The 13116-nt window shown below is 55.2% G+C and overlaps 1 protein-coding gene across 6 annotated transcripts in view; it reads left to right on the top strand.

The window, feature by feature from the left end:
- The first annotated feature begins 8354 nt into the window (after positions 1-8354).
- The window catches only part of Prr5 (proline rich 5), a 40158-nt gene continuing 35396 nt past the window's right edge, over positions 8355-13116 (top strand). For 5 of the 6 annotated variants that reach the window (XM_087213715.1, XM_087213714.1, XM_087213713.1 and 2 more), the window contains exon 1: positions 8355-8473. The gene's annotated coding sequence lies outside the window, so the exon portion shown is untranslated. Of the gene's footprint in view, positions 8474-9204; positions 9298-13116 lie in introns of those variants that run through there. The other variant, XM_087213712.1, reaches the window with a different exon arrangement.

Genomic DNA, 13116 nt, shown 5'->3' with positions numbered 1-13116 from the left:
GGCGAGAGAGAGGATTACAGACCAATATTCCTCATGAACATAGCTGCAAATATTCTCAACCCAATTTTAGTATATGGGACCAAGCAATGTATACAAAGGATGGTGTATTGCATCAAATGTGCTTTTCCCCAGAAATACAAGTTTGGTTTCATGCAAGTTTGGTTTCATGTTCCATGTGATTCACTTCATTAATAGAATAAAGAATTTTAAAAACCTGATTTCGATGGTTGCAAAAAAATATTTTTAATCTTTCAGCAAACTGAGAATAGAAGGGAACTTTCTTCGGTAGAAAGGAAACCCCAAGATCATCTACAATGACATCACAGTGGACGATGAGAGTCTGAAGGATTTTCCCAGAGGGCCAGGAACAAGACATGGGCATCCACGGTCCCTGCTTCCGTTTGGTCTCCTCTCAGAGGTCTGGTAGGACTTCTGTGCTCACAACACAATTGTGCATGTAGAAAATCCAAAGGGACATGTAAAGCACCTCACAGGCCTGGCTCCAAGGGGGAGAACTGAAGTGGGATGTCCGGGCAGCCCTGGGTCACCCTGGGTCACCCAGAAATGTGGAGCAGAGGAAGTGCTGCAGGCCCTGCACCCGGAAAGCCTCTGCTGAAGCTACCATAAGGCACACCAGGCCAAGGCTGGCTGCAGGCCGGCCCCGCTTGCGAACGGTGATTGGGACAGATTGCTGGTGTGGCTGCTGGGCTGCCAGCCCTGTTGCTAATCCCCTCCCTGGCATGGGATGTGTAGCAAGTGTGGGGGGGTTGCCTGGCAGGTTCTCAGGGCGCCCGCAGTGGGGGCGGGGCTGGCTGCAAGTGAAAGACTTCAACCCAGCTCCTTTTATGCCCGAGTGACTCCCCCGGGGCTGGGCAGGGCAGTGCCAGCCAGCTCTGTTCCCACACAGAGGAGCGGGTGAGTGGCCCCCAGTCAGGGTCTCAGGAAGTGGATCTGGGAGGACCAAGAGCCAAGTGCCAAGGAGGACCAGCCACTTGGGCTAGAGGGCTTGGGCCGGCAGGAGGAGCACTGCCCCACAAGTCCAAGCCTGGGGTCCACTCCTTGGAGAAGGAGAATGGGGGCCTCACCTCCCACTCTGGGGATCCTCCCTAGGCTTCCAGTATTACAGTATTACACACAAGTGGCAGAATTGGTTTCCAAACCATGCATGGTGGCATAGGCCTGTAATCCCAGCTCTTGGGAGGCTGAGACAGGAAGATCACTAAGTTTCAGGCCAGCATGGGCTACATAGTGAGTTCCAAGACAGCCTGAACTTATATAGTGAGACGAGTCTCACTCTCCAAAAGCAAACAAAATTGGTTTTTGGGCTCCTCACATCTGGCCGCTCCCCAAGGCAGCCCTAGGCCCTAACTGCAGCCCAGCCCGCACTCGGACTCCCTGAAGCATAGGAATTGTTGGCCAACACTCCTGGAGCTGCAGCAAAAACTCATCCCCCTGTGTCCAGAGGGCCCACAGGTGGGGCCGGCACTGGGGACAAAAGGACACTCAAGTTGCACTAGGGCATGGCCGGGGGCCAGGTTCACATCAGCGTCTGTGTTCAGATGGACCACAGTGGGGATTCATCCCATCCAGACCCATCCGAGTTCCAGATGGGCTTGCCTAAGACAACGCAAAGGACCAGCTGGGTGGTTGGACAGGGAAAGGTACCTGGATATTGGGGAAGAAACACCATCTGCTCAGGTGGGAGGGCTGTGCTTGGTGTGGGACAGGGCCAAGCTCTCCTCAGCCTCTGGAGCTCTGATGGGGCAGGGGCCATGAGAGCCCAGGAAGCCCCCATGGGGGACAGGCTAGGCTGGATAGGACCTCCCAGAAGTGCAAGCCTCCTGATAAATGCTGGTCAGGGCAGGGTTCGAACATCACTGCCCCAATACAGGCAGCTCCAGGGCAGTGTCTCAGCCTGACTGCCCAGGTCTGGGAGCAGAGCATGGGATCCTCAGGCCTGGCTGGGATCCTGGTCCCTTCCAGGCCCCACGGGTGACTCTGCTCCACTTGAGAGAGACAGAAGAGCCAGAGAGGCCCAAAGGTCATTCCCCAGGGCCTGCCTCCTCCAGCCCAGGCGCTCCCCCTGAGCACACTCAGCCGTGAACTCACCCATGGATGGATCCACTTACAAGGACAGAATCCCATGACCACTAACCTTCTAAAGTCCCCACCTCTGCAACACGAGACTTACGGGGAACTTTGTTTGGTTTTAGTTTTGGTTTTTGAGACAGGGTCTTACTACGTAGTTCAGCTGGCCTTGAACTCATATGTGGCTCAAGCTGGCCTCAAACTTGTGTCAGTCCTCCTGCCTCAGCCTCCTGAGTGCTGGGATTACAGATGTGTGCCACCATGAACAGTTGTGGGGGGTCCATTTTAGATCTAAGCAATGACACCAGGGCACACAGCTGAGAGCCAGACTCTGTTTCCTAAGATTTCCCATTATAGCTGTAATTCAACTCTGTGTCGAACATTTTCATAACATTTTAACCTCTACCCCAGGCAAGGAAGGAAAATGAACTCCATAGCACCCTGCTGTCTCATAGGCAGGAGCTCTGGATGGGCCACCAGGGGATGCAGATCCCACTTAGGGGGACAGCCGGCCACAGGACTGCCAGCAGGTGGTGCCCTGATGGTCCCAGCCACCTCCTGCCTGGGGACTCAGGGAGCTCTGTCTCCCCGCTGCCTTCTCAGCCTAGAGACCCCTATACCCCTCGGCTTGGAGCCTTCCCCCATCTGCAAAGCCACCATCGGGGCCTCCCCAATCTCTGTCTCTGTCCCTTCTTTCACTAGACCCTCCTGCCCTTCCCTCCTAGTGACTCCTCCTGCCCTTGCCCCTAGTGACTCAGCAGCCCTGAGGGGCCATCCGGGCCGGTCCCCCAGGACATGGAGTCCTCAGTCTGCAGGTGTCCATAGTCCCTCGAGGCACCAGGGGCCATGCTGGCCGGGTGGGCTGTTAGGAGACCTCCTGGGGTGGCCCAGGCTCCACAGGGACAGCGGTGAGAGGGAGAGGACTGCGTCTTTCACTGGGCTTTGGATTTGCAAAGTGCTTCTCTTACACGCAGGCAATGAGTGGAGTCTCATTAATTTTTTTCCAAGGATTCAATCAACCAGCAGAGTAGACATGTAACAAAAACACAAAGGTGTGGGGTTAGCAGGTGCCATCGTCCCCATGGCAGGGACAAGGAGCCCGAGGTGGAGAGGACAGGTCACTGGACAGGGGCCTTGCCCTGGGCTTCTAGCTGCGGGGCCTGTGCCCCTGCTCCCAGGCACTGCCATGGTCCCCGTCACCCACGCGGCGTCAGGACTGTCCTGTGTGCACTGGGCACTGGCCACACTTGCTCCTGGGGAGAGAGAGGGAAGAAAAAGGAAGGTCGCCAATCGCCATGGCTAAGACGGGGGGCCCTCCCCTGAGCCTCTCCCTCCCCAGCCTCCCACGGTCCCCCAGGCCTAAGGGGTACTCCCAAGGGGACAGACACACACGCTGGCATTCCTGCCAGGCCCACACACATTCAACTGTCAGCTGTGGCTGGGAGGAAGAGGCAGCTGGGCTCGTGGCCACTCCCTGTGCTGTGACAGCCACCAGCATCCTCTCCAGGGGCTCCAGGTCACCTAGCTGCTGGGACACCTTCATGTCCACCCCAGTTCTGGGCCCCTCAGAGAAGAAGAGCTCCGATGTCCTGTCCTGCAGGCCAGAAGCCAGACAGCCTGGGTTCCAGCCCCGCCCTGCTGTTGCCCTCTGTGTGGCTCTGGATGAGTCTCAGGCAGCTCTGAGCTACAGTCAGGGGCCCGGCAGATGGGAACTGGCCCTGGATACAAATAAGGGCTCTATTTACAGAGATGGGGACAGATATGGGGGACCAGAGAGGGCGGACAGTGGCAGGAGGCGCAGGAGGCTATGCAAAGCGGGGAGCATGGTGTCCCCAAGGAAGGAAGCCAGAAGGACTGAAAGCCTGAGGGTCCCCAGCAGGGGCCGCATCCACCTAGGGATCAGAATGAGACACCTCATCCTCTCTCCTCCCCCATCTCCAGCCAGGGGACCTGGGGGTGGGAAGGGCCCAGATGCCAAGAGACCAGCACAGCTGCTGAAGGGGTCACGCGTTCGTTCATTCATTCATTCAACAACACCTTTTGGGTTTTCTCAGTGACAAACACTGTTCTAAACCCTAGAGACGCTTGGAGAGAGAAAAGATGCATTTCCTCACTAGGGATTTTCATCAGAGGAGGTGAGAGGTAAGGGGTTAAGAGGTAACCAACTGTCCCATCCAAACCCAGTGCTGGGGGAAGAATGAAGGGGGAGGGACAATTTCAACTGGTCCCTAGATGGCACCTCTGAGGTCCTAGTACAGCAGATAGGTACGTTAATTTGATATCTTGTAGGCAGTTAGACAGGGCCTCCCTTAAGGCACCAGCCCTCCAGGAGCCAACACAGCAAGGAGCCAACATGGAGAAAAATTGAGGCACATTCACTGGTTAGCATTATAAAAAGGAAAAGAAGTACTACTTCCCCTAGGGATAGATAGCAGTGATGGATATTCTATGTTTGGTACCGGGGATCGAACTCGGGTCCTTCCACTTGCGAGGCAGGCGGTGGAACCACTGAGCTAAATCCCTGGCCCCGTGATTGATACTCTAAATGGGAAATTCCTTATACGTGATTGGTCTTCTCATTCGATCCCCATTTAATCAATATCACCTGGGTGACTGTACTTGTCATCTTATTGGTTGGTCATGGTTTTGTCCCACCTCATGTCCACCTTGTAAATTTCCATTGGGCCTTACAGTTTTGTCCCACTTTGTACCCGCCTCACCACGTGGCTTTGCTGTATAAAACATCTTTGAAACCTGGGGTGGGCAAGCAGCCCACTTTCTGGTCCCCCTTCTGTCTCTCTTAGGCAGAAGCTTTCTTTCTCCCAATAAATTTTTCCTACTCTTAACCTCCGTTGTTCCCAGAATTCATTCTTCGATTTCAAAGAACACAAACTCACGTTTCGGATATCTAGTAAGTTTGGGAGTTACAGCTCTTCCCCTACATGACTAGCATGCTCCATGCAGGACTGCCCTTTTTGTTTTTCCTTTTTCTTCAGTACTGGGGTTTGAATCCAGGCACTTTGCACTGAGCTACATCTCCAGGCCTTTTTTTTTTTTTAAGACAGAATCTCAGTAAGTTGCTGAGCTGCCCAAGCTGAGCTCAAACTGCCATCCTGCTGCCTCAGCCTCCCAGAGTGCTCGGATGACAAGCGTGTGCCACCATACCCCACTTAGGTGCATGAGTATCTTTCGTTGTTGTTGTTAGACAGGGCGTCGCTATGTAGTTCAGGCTATTAAACTCACTATGTAGCCCGGGCTGGCCTCAAACTCAAAGTGACCCTCCTGCCTCAGCCTCCCAAGTGCTGGGATTACAGGGTTGTGCCACCATGCCTAGCTCCATGAATATCCTCTTAAAAGACCTCTCCTCAAACCAGAATGGTGGTCACAAGTGATACTTTTGAAAAATACACAAGAACAAAGAATGAATTGATCTCGAAAAAAGAACAAGGTGAGAAGTAAAAGCAGTCTCCCTGCCCTGCACCCACTGGTAACCCCAGGACTGGCACCAAGCATCTTGTGGCCTGGAAAATAGGCTGGAATCTTAATCCTCCAAATTTCTTAGCAGTTATAGGTCTCAAACCCTGGGTGCGTGGGAGACCCCAGGGAGAAGACCCTAAGACTCATTTCTGCTGTCTGTTAGAATCAAGCTCTAGCTGAGTTTAGGCTCCTGGAAGCGCTGTCTACACTGCTTTTATTTGGGGCAGAGTCTGTGGCCAGCAGATGGTGTCCACATGGCTGAGTGGGCGTGGCCTGAGACCCGGGCATGGGCAAGTGTCTGGACAGCAGCCAGAGTACCTCCCCCCCAGCCCCGGGCCAGGACAGCTTTGTGTTCTGGCAGGAAATGAGATGGGCTTGTTCCACAGAAGGAAAATTCGACACAGCAGACTTCACCAAAATGAAAAACTTTTGCTTTGCCAAAGACCCATGAAGAGGATGACAAGACATAACATAGACTGTGAGAAAATATTTGGAAATCATATACCCAACAAAGGACTGGTATCTGGAATATTTAAAGTACTCTTTAAAAATCAACATTGAAAATAAAACAATCCAATTAGAAAATAGGCAAAATGTATATAGAGACATTTCATTAGAAAAAATTTACACATAGCAAACAAAAAAAGTTCAGAAAATGTATTTGTTGTTGTTTTGTTTTGTTTTGTTTGCCAGGAATCAAACTCAGGACTTTGCACTTGCCAGGCAGGCGCTGTGCTGCTGAGCTACAACCCCAGCCAGCTCAGAAAATCTTTTCAGATCATCAACATCATTAGCCACTAGAAGAATACACATTAAGTCCATAATATTGAAGCTGAGCATGGTGGCATACAGCTGTAATCCCAGTGACACAGAAGGCTGAGGCAGGAGGATCTTGAGTTTGAAGCAACATAGCAAAACCTGTCTCAAAAGAAAATCCATACCATTACATTCCTATCAAATGACAAAAATAAAATATCAAAACAAGACCAAATGCTGGTGAGGTTGCAGAGAAACTGGCGCACTCATACATTGTTAATGGAGATATAAGGTGGTTCGGCCCCTTCGGAAACCAGGCAGTTTCTTAAAAAAATTGAACATGTAACTACCATACGACCCAGCAATTATACTCCTGGGCATTTTTCCCAGATAGATGAAAACTTATGTTCACACAAAAACCTATACACAAATGTTTACAGCAGCTTGTTTTTAACACCGCCAAATGAAAACAATCCGGCTGTCCTTCGGCAGCAGAATGCTTAAACAAACCACAGTACCTCCATCCCAGGGAGGTGCACTTCTCCGTGAACAGGAGTGAGCTTTCGATTCCTGAAGCCCCAGGGAAGATCTCCAGAGAATGAATGACAAAATTACAGCAATGGAGAACAGGTTAGTGGGTACCAGGAGCGGGTGGGGCAGAGGACAGGGTACAAAACGGTAGCACAAGGGAGGGGGTCCTTGCAGGGACCAGATGCTCCGCATGCTGATGGCATGCACATCCATGTCCTGGTCAGACTGTGGTTGCGCAAGGTGTCACCAAGCTGGGAAACTGGGTCCGAGAGACCTCTACTATTTCTTATAAGTGGATGCGAATCTACAATAATCTCAAAACAAAAAAGTTTAAAGAAGAGGGTGGGTCTTTGGGGTCACATGCCAAGAGACTGGATTGGATGCCCCGCAAAGTCCCTCCAAGGCCAGGTTACCCCTGTGGCACACAGCTCAGAAGGGTCCCTGCCTCCCTCCTGCACCTTGGGCACCCCAGCCCCAGGCCCACCCCAGCACCTCTGTCTTCCCCAGTACTTGAAGCCCAGCATTGGCCTCTGCACAGCCCCCACTTTGCCCTCTGCCCTGCCCCCCAGCAGACTCACCCCCTCCCAGGGCCCAAGGGTCTGGGCCCCTCAGGGTCTGGCCAGGCCACCCACCTCCTGGGCATGGTCACCCGGAAGGTGCACCCCACACCAGTTCTCCTGAGCAACACTTTGCCTCCCGAAGGGAAGGGAAGCACGTTTGAGTGCTGAACATGGCCGCATATGCTTGCACAACTGCATTCCAAAACTTTAAAACTATCCCTACACATGGAAGCAAGTAATAACCAAAAACAGTCACCACCAGAATTCTCCCCGGACAGCCTGGTCCCTGGCCCAGCACCGAGGTCAGTCCTGCCAGGGAATTCCTGGTCCAGGAGCCCTGTCCCTGCCCCATCCAGCCCCCACTACAACCCAGAGGTCTGAGGCCCAGGGGTGTGATGCGGGATGTGGGGTGTGGGGTATGGAATATGGGGTGCTGGATGCTTTCCCCCACTTCACGCAACTTGGGAAACGGGGAGCTGGGCCCGAGCGGAGGTTCTGATTCTGCAGGTCCGGGGCGGTGCTGATCCTCGGAGCAGATCGCCCGGGCTGCTGCACCGGGAGAATCGAAGCCCTGGCTGTTTCCGGTTGCGAATCTGTTTGTGTATCTCACCCTCCCTCGACCCAGGGACCCTGGGGCCAGAGCAGAGACTCATTCCGACTGTCCGATTTCCTGGCGCCTGAGGTCCAGCTCAGGCAGGGATGGGGAGGGGGCACTCGGTGAGCGGTGAGCGCTGAGGACCGCGGGGCGATCCTGGCCGGAGAGCCGGGTGGCCCCGGGCGCCCCCTGGCAGGCAGCAGCCCACAGCCCGTGCAGTGCGCAGAGTGGGGCCCGGGAGCGGAGGGTCCAGCTCCGACTGAGGGGCGGTAGGGGGCCCGAGACCCCCGGGCCTCCGCGGCTTGCCAGCGTGGGCCGGGGCGGGGCCTCAGAGGGAGGGGAGGGGCCTCAGAGGGAGGGGAGGGGTCTCGGCGGCTCCTCCCCCTCCCCGGCTCTGCGCGGCGGCGACGGGAGCTGCGGCTCCGGGACCGAGGTGAGAGGCCGCGGCGGCACCGTGGGAACCGAGGTGAGCGGCGGCAGAGGGTCCCAGGGCCGGGAGGGAGGGTCCCTGGGGGCGACACGCGCATTGCTGAAGGGGAAGCCCCGGGCGGCGCCGGCGGGGAGGCGCTCGCGCGCGCGTGTGTGCGTGTGCGTGTGTGTGTGTGTGTGTGTGTGTGTGTGTGTGCGCGCGCGCGTGTGTCATTGCGTGCGCGTGTCACTCCGAGCGCCAGACCAGGGGTGGGATAGGGTGGGGTGGGGTCGGCGGCACCCGCGGGGCGGGGGCGGCCCTCGGAGGGGTCCGGCCCCTCCCACCCCAGCTCCCCGGGGACCTTCCCTGCCTCTCCAGAGGCCCCGCCCCGCCCCTTCGCTTCTGTCCCCGAGTTTCCCTGTCCCTGTCCTTCTGTGGGTCTCCCCAGGGCTGCGTCCACCCTGTCCAGCTGCCTCGTCATCCGCTTCCCCAGCCTGCCCCTCCCTATGCGCTGTCCGCTTCCCTTCCCATCACCCTCTTAAAACAGCAGACAAAGGTGGTCGAGGGAGGGGACCCTCGCTTCAGAGCCCCAGCCCAGCTTGGGCTGCAGCCCCAACCCTGCTGGCCTCTGGCCTGGGCCTCCGACAACCTTCCTGGCAGTGAGCTGGCCGAAGAGTGGATAGAGCCAGGCAGAAGCAGCAGCAGATCCTAGGGCAGAGGCCATGGGCTGGAACACTGAGGGCTCCATGCCACAGGCCCTGGGGAGACCCCTGCCCATCCCTTGACAGGCGGGAACGCTGGCCACATCAGGTGGATCACTGGGTCCTCTTCCTGTGAGCAGAGCCTGACGCTTTCTAAGATTTCCTCCTGCTAGAGCCAAGGTGAGGGAGAGGGCTGGGTTGGGGGAAGGTCCTGGCCAGGGGTTGAAGGCCAGCCGTGGTCTCGGCCCTGCCCTCTTCCTGGGAGACCTCACTTCCCAGTCTGTGGCCTGGGCAGGAGTGACGTCTGCGGAGGTCTGGGTGGGCTGTGTGCATGACATCGCCATGGAGGTCATGATTGATGCTCCTGGTGCCCGAGTGTCCTGGGCCCCAAAGGCCAAGGCCCATCCCTGGGTCTGGATGGGGGAGGCAAGTACCTCCCCACAGCCCCTGCACAGGCCCAGCCCAGAGGGCCCTTCCTGGGGGCTCCCTAGGTGAGGTCTCCATCCCCAGTACCTGAGAACTGTATACTCCTTAATGACGGTGCTGACAAAATGCAGCCTCCTGGGGCCCTGTCCTGGTGGGGGCACCAGGAATCTACACTGTGCAAGTCCCTCCCCATGTTTGGATGCACGTTCAAGTGTGGGCGCCTGAGAGGAACAAGGTCATCTACACCTCACCCCTCACCCCATGGCAGACCCAGGAAGGGCCCAGCCCTTGTTGTTGTTGGTTTTTTTTTTGGTACCGGGGATTGAACTCGGGACTTTGCACTTGCGAGGCGGGCGGCAGAACCACTGAGCTAAATCCCCGGCCCCCTTGCCCTTGTTGTTAATGGTGGGGCAGGTCGTACAGAGCCAGGCCAGCCCCAGTCAACATCCTGAGTCACCACTGCTGGCTGTGTGGCCCTGGGCAAGTCACTCTGTGTCTCTGGTCCCCAGTGTCCTCATCTGAAAATGCCCCTCACCATGGGATAATCAGGGGGTCCAAGGATGCAGGACGCCTGGTATGGCATCACAGGCACACACCATGTGGATGCAAGTCACGGGACAGCTGGCACTTTCGAGCAGGGTGATGGGGATGGGAACACTTGCACAGGCCGAATTCCTCATCAGCAGGGACAGTGTGCAGCGGCGCTGGCTGGCTAACGGCTTTTTGTTTCTAATGGATGGTGCAGCCCAGAATCACCTGGGGATGCAGAACGGGTGGCGTGGTGGGACGCCGATTCCCTCACTGGAGGCAGGCACAAAGGGAGGACCCCAGTGTCTCCTGGACAACACCGGACACAGTTGGGGGAGAGAGGAGGAGCAGCCCAGCCCCCTCTAGGTCCCCATGTTGTGGGCATTGCTGGACACCGACGAAGGCTCCTCCAGAGACGTTGACCCATGGAGGGACAGGCACAGCCGTGCAGTCCTTCACTGCTTCAGGATGGCCGTCTGTGGGCTGGGCAGGGGGCCAGGCGCCCCTCGAGACAGAGGGCCTTGCAGAGGGGAGCTGGCCGAGGCACGTGCTCACAGAGTCGGATGGTTCACACATCCTGCAACAGGGCCCCAGGGTGGCCGAGGGGTCCAGGCACTGAGCAGGAGCAGCTGGTCTCCTAGGTTAGAGACGGGAAGTGTGAATCAGAAGCTTGGGTCATCATGAAGATAGGCTTTGGTGGCTTGTCACCAGGTGGCTTCCTGGTGACAATACAGGGATTTTTTCCCCCTCCAGTACTGGGGATTGAAGCCAGAGCTTTCTCATTAAGCTATATCCCCAACTTTTTTTAAAAAATCTTATTTTGAGTCAAGGTCTCACTAAGTTGCCCAAGCTAGGCTCAAACTTTCCTCAGCTTCCCAGAGTGCTGAGATTAAAGCCGTGTAGCACCATGCCTGACTCTTTCTTTTAACCACATCCCTCTTTTATAACTTAAAAATAAATCTTGATGGGGGAAGCACCTAGTGAAAGAGGAAATTTATTTATTTAGGGATGGTCTCATTATGTTGCCCAGACTGGTCTTGAATTCCTAGGCTCAAACCATCCTCCTGCCTCAGCCTCCCAAGTAGCAGGAACTACAGGCATGTGCCACTCTGCCTGGCTGGGATAGGGCCTTTGAAGACTTTCGGGGAGCATATTTCTCAGTGCCTTCAGAATCCCTAACTCAGGGAACAGCCTGGTGCTTGTTCTGCACTCAGACCTTGGCTTTGAGCCTTGGGCCCTGAGCTTTGGGTGGCCTGAGTGGGGTCCCCCCATCACCTTCCCTCTGTGTAGGGCTGAGGGTCAGGCTGTCCTGGCTTGAGCCACAGTGTGACCATGGGCAACAGTGTCTGGTGTCAGTGTCCAGGTGGCCAGGGGACACAGGTGCTGAGCGAGTACAGGTGCCCTCACCATGCCCCAGGGAGTGAGGGCAAAGGGCAGGGTGTGCTCCTGTGTCATCCCCATCTCGATGTGCTGGGGAGGTGGAGAGGGGACAAGACTGAGTCACTTTTGTTCAGTCTTTTTGTTGTTGGTGGTGGTGGTCCTGGGGATCAAACTCGGGTCCTTGCACTTGCACAGCTGGCGGCAAAACCACTGAGCCAAATCCCTGGCCCAAGGCTGAGTCACTTTTAAAAGTTGGTCAAGAAAACACACATTCCCCCAAGTTCAGAGGGCTCTCTCTGCTCAGCTGTGATCCCAGGTCCCCACACCCTCCTACCGGCAGCCAGGAGGTAGCACTGGCCATGCCTAGTGAGCAGAGAGTCAGGCAGAAGCCAGCTGCTGCTGAGAGATGAATACAGGGCAGATGGGCACAGGCCTGGGTACCTGGCACAGGGGGCACAGGCCAGACCCTCTCTACCCACCACACGACATGCACAGGGGCAAGGACATATCCCCAAGAAGTCTTCCCATCAGGGACCACCACAGTGGGCTCTTCAGGTCCCAGCATAAGTCCTGCTCATTTTCTAGAAGGTTCTTGTATTTTCTTGGTACCAGGGATGGAATCCAGTACATATAAGGCAAGTACTTCACCCCAGCCCTCGTTTTCTGGAAGCTCCTAAGAGCTTGCTGGGCATATTGAAGGCCATCACTAGGTCACAAAAGCAATTTTTCCAGCAAAACCTGTGCACCTGGCCTGACACCGCAAAGAGAGCCCAGCCAGCCTGTGAAAGCAGCACACACTGAGCACCAAAGGACCCAAGACTGGTCCTGGTCCCACCACCCACACCCCTTTGATGTCAGTGTCTTGTCTACAGTCACTCAGCTGGGAAGACTTTGGGTTCTGATTTAGACGGACTGAAATCCATCTGTGTTAGTCAGCTTTTCAGCACTATAACAAAATACTTGAGTCTTAAGAACTCAAAAGAGGAAAGCCCTATCTTGGCTCATGGTTTCAGAGGTTTCCATCCATGGTTAGATGGCACCGTCACTTCCAGACCTGGGGTGTGACAGAGCATCATGGTAGAAGGCCCTGGCAGAGGACAACTGGTCCCTTCATGGCAGCCAGGAAGCAGAGAAAGAGGGAAAGAGCCAGAGAGGAAGGAGCTGGTCCCCAGGATCACTCCCCAGAATCTGCTTCCTTTAACTGGGCCTAACCTCCTGTTTCCATCACCACCCAATAATGCTGTAAAATTATGACCTCACCCATAGATTCATCCACTTGAGGAAGGTAGAGTCCTCATGATCTAGACACTTTCCAAAAATCCAATGCCAGTAACCAAGCCTCTAGTACATGGGCTTTGGGGAACATTTCAGATCTGAACTGTGACATTCTGCCCTGGCCCCCAAAGGCTCACGTCCCTCATTTTGCAAAGTACTTTCAGTCTATCTCCAAGAGTTCCCACATTTCAGTGGTTCCAGCAGTGCTCGAAGTCCTCCAAGTCCAAAGTCTCCTCTGAACAACAAGGCAAACTCTTAGCTGTAAGTCCCTGTGAAATTATTTAAAAAAAGAAAAAATCAAGTTACATAATCCCAAAATAGAATGGCACCAAGTAAACATTTCCACTCCAAAAAGGAAGAATGGGAGCATAGGAAGGAGATATCCGGCCA

The sequence above is a fragment of the Heterocephalus glaber genome, unplaced genomic scaffold (assembly GCF_053883595.1).
Source record: "Heterocephalus glaber isolate CG9 unplaced genomic scaffold, H.glaber_assembly_v1.0 deba00001444, whole genome shotgun sequence".
Lineage (NCBI taxonomy): Eukaryota > Metazoa > Chordata > Mammalia > Rodentia > Bathyergidae > Heterocephalus > Heterocephalus glaber.
This window is presented reverse-complemented; position numbering and strand designations above follow the sequence as displayed.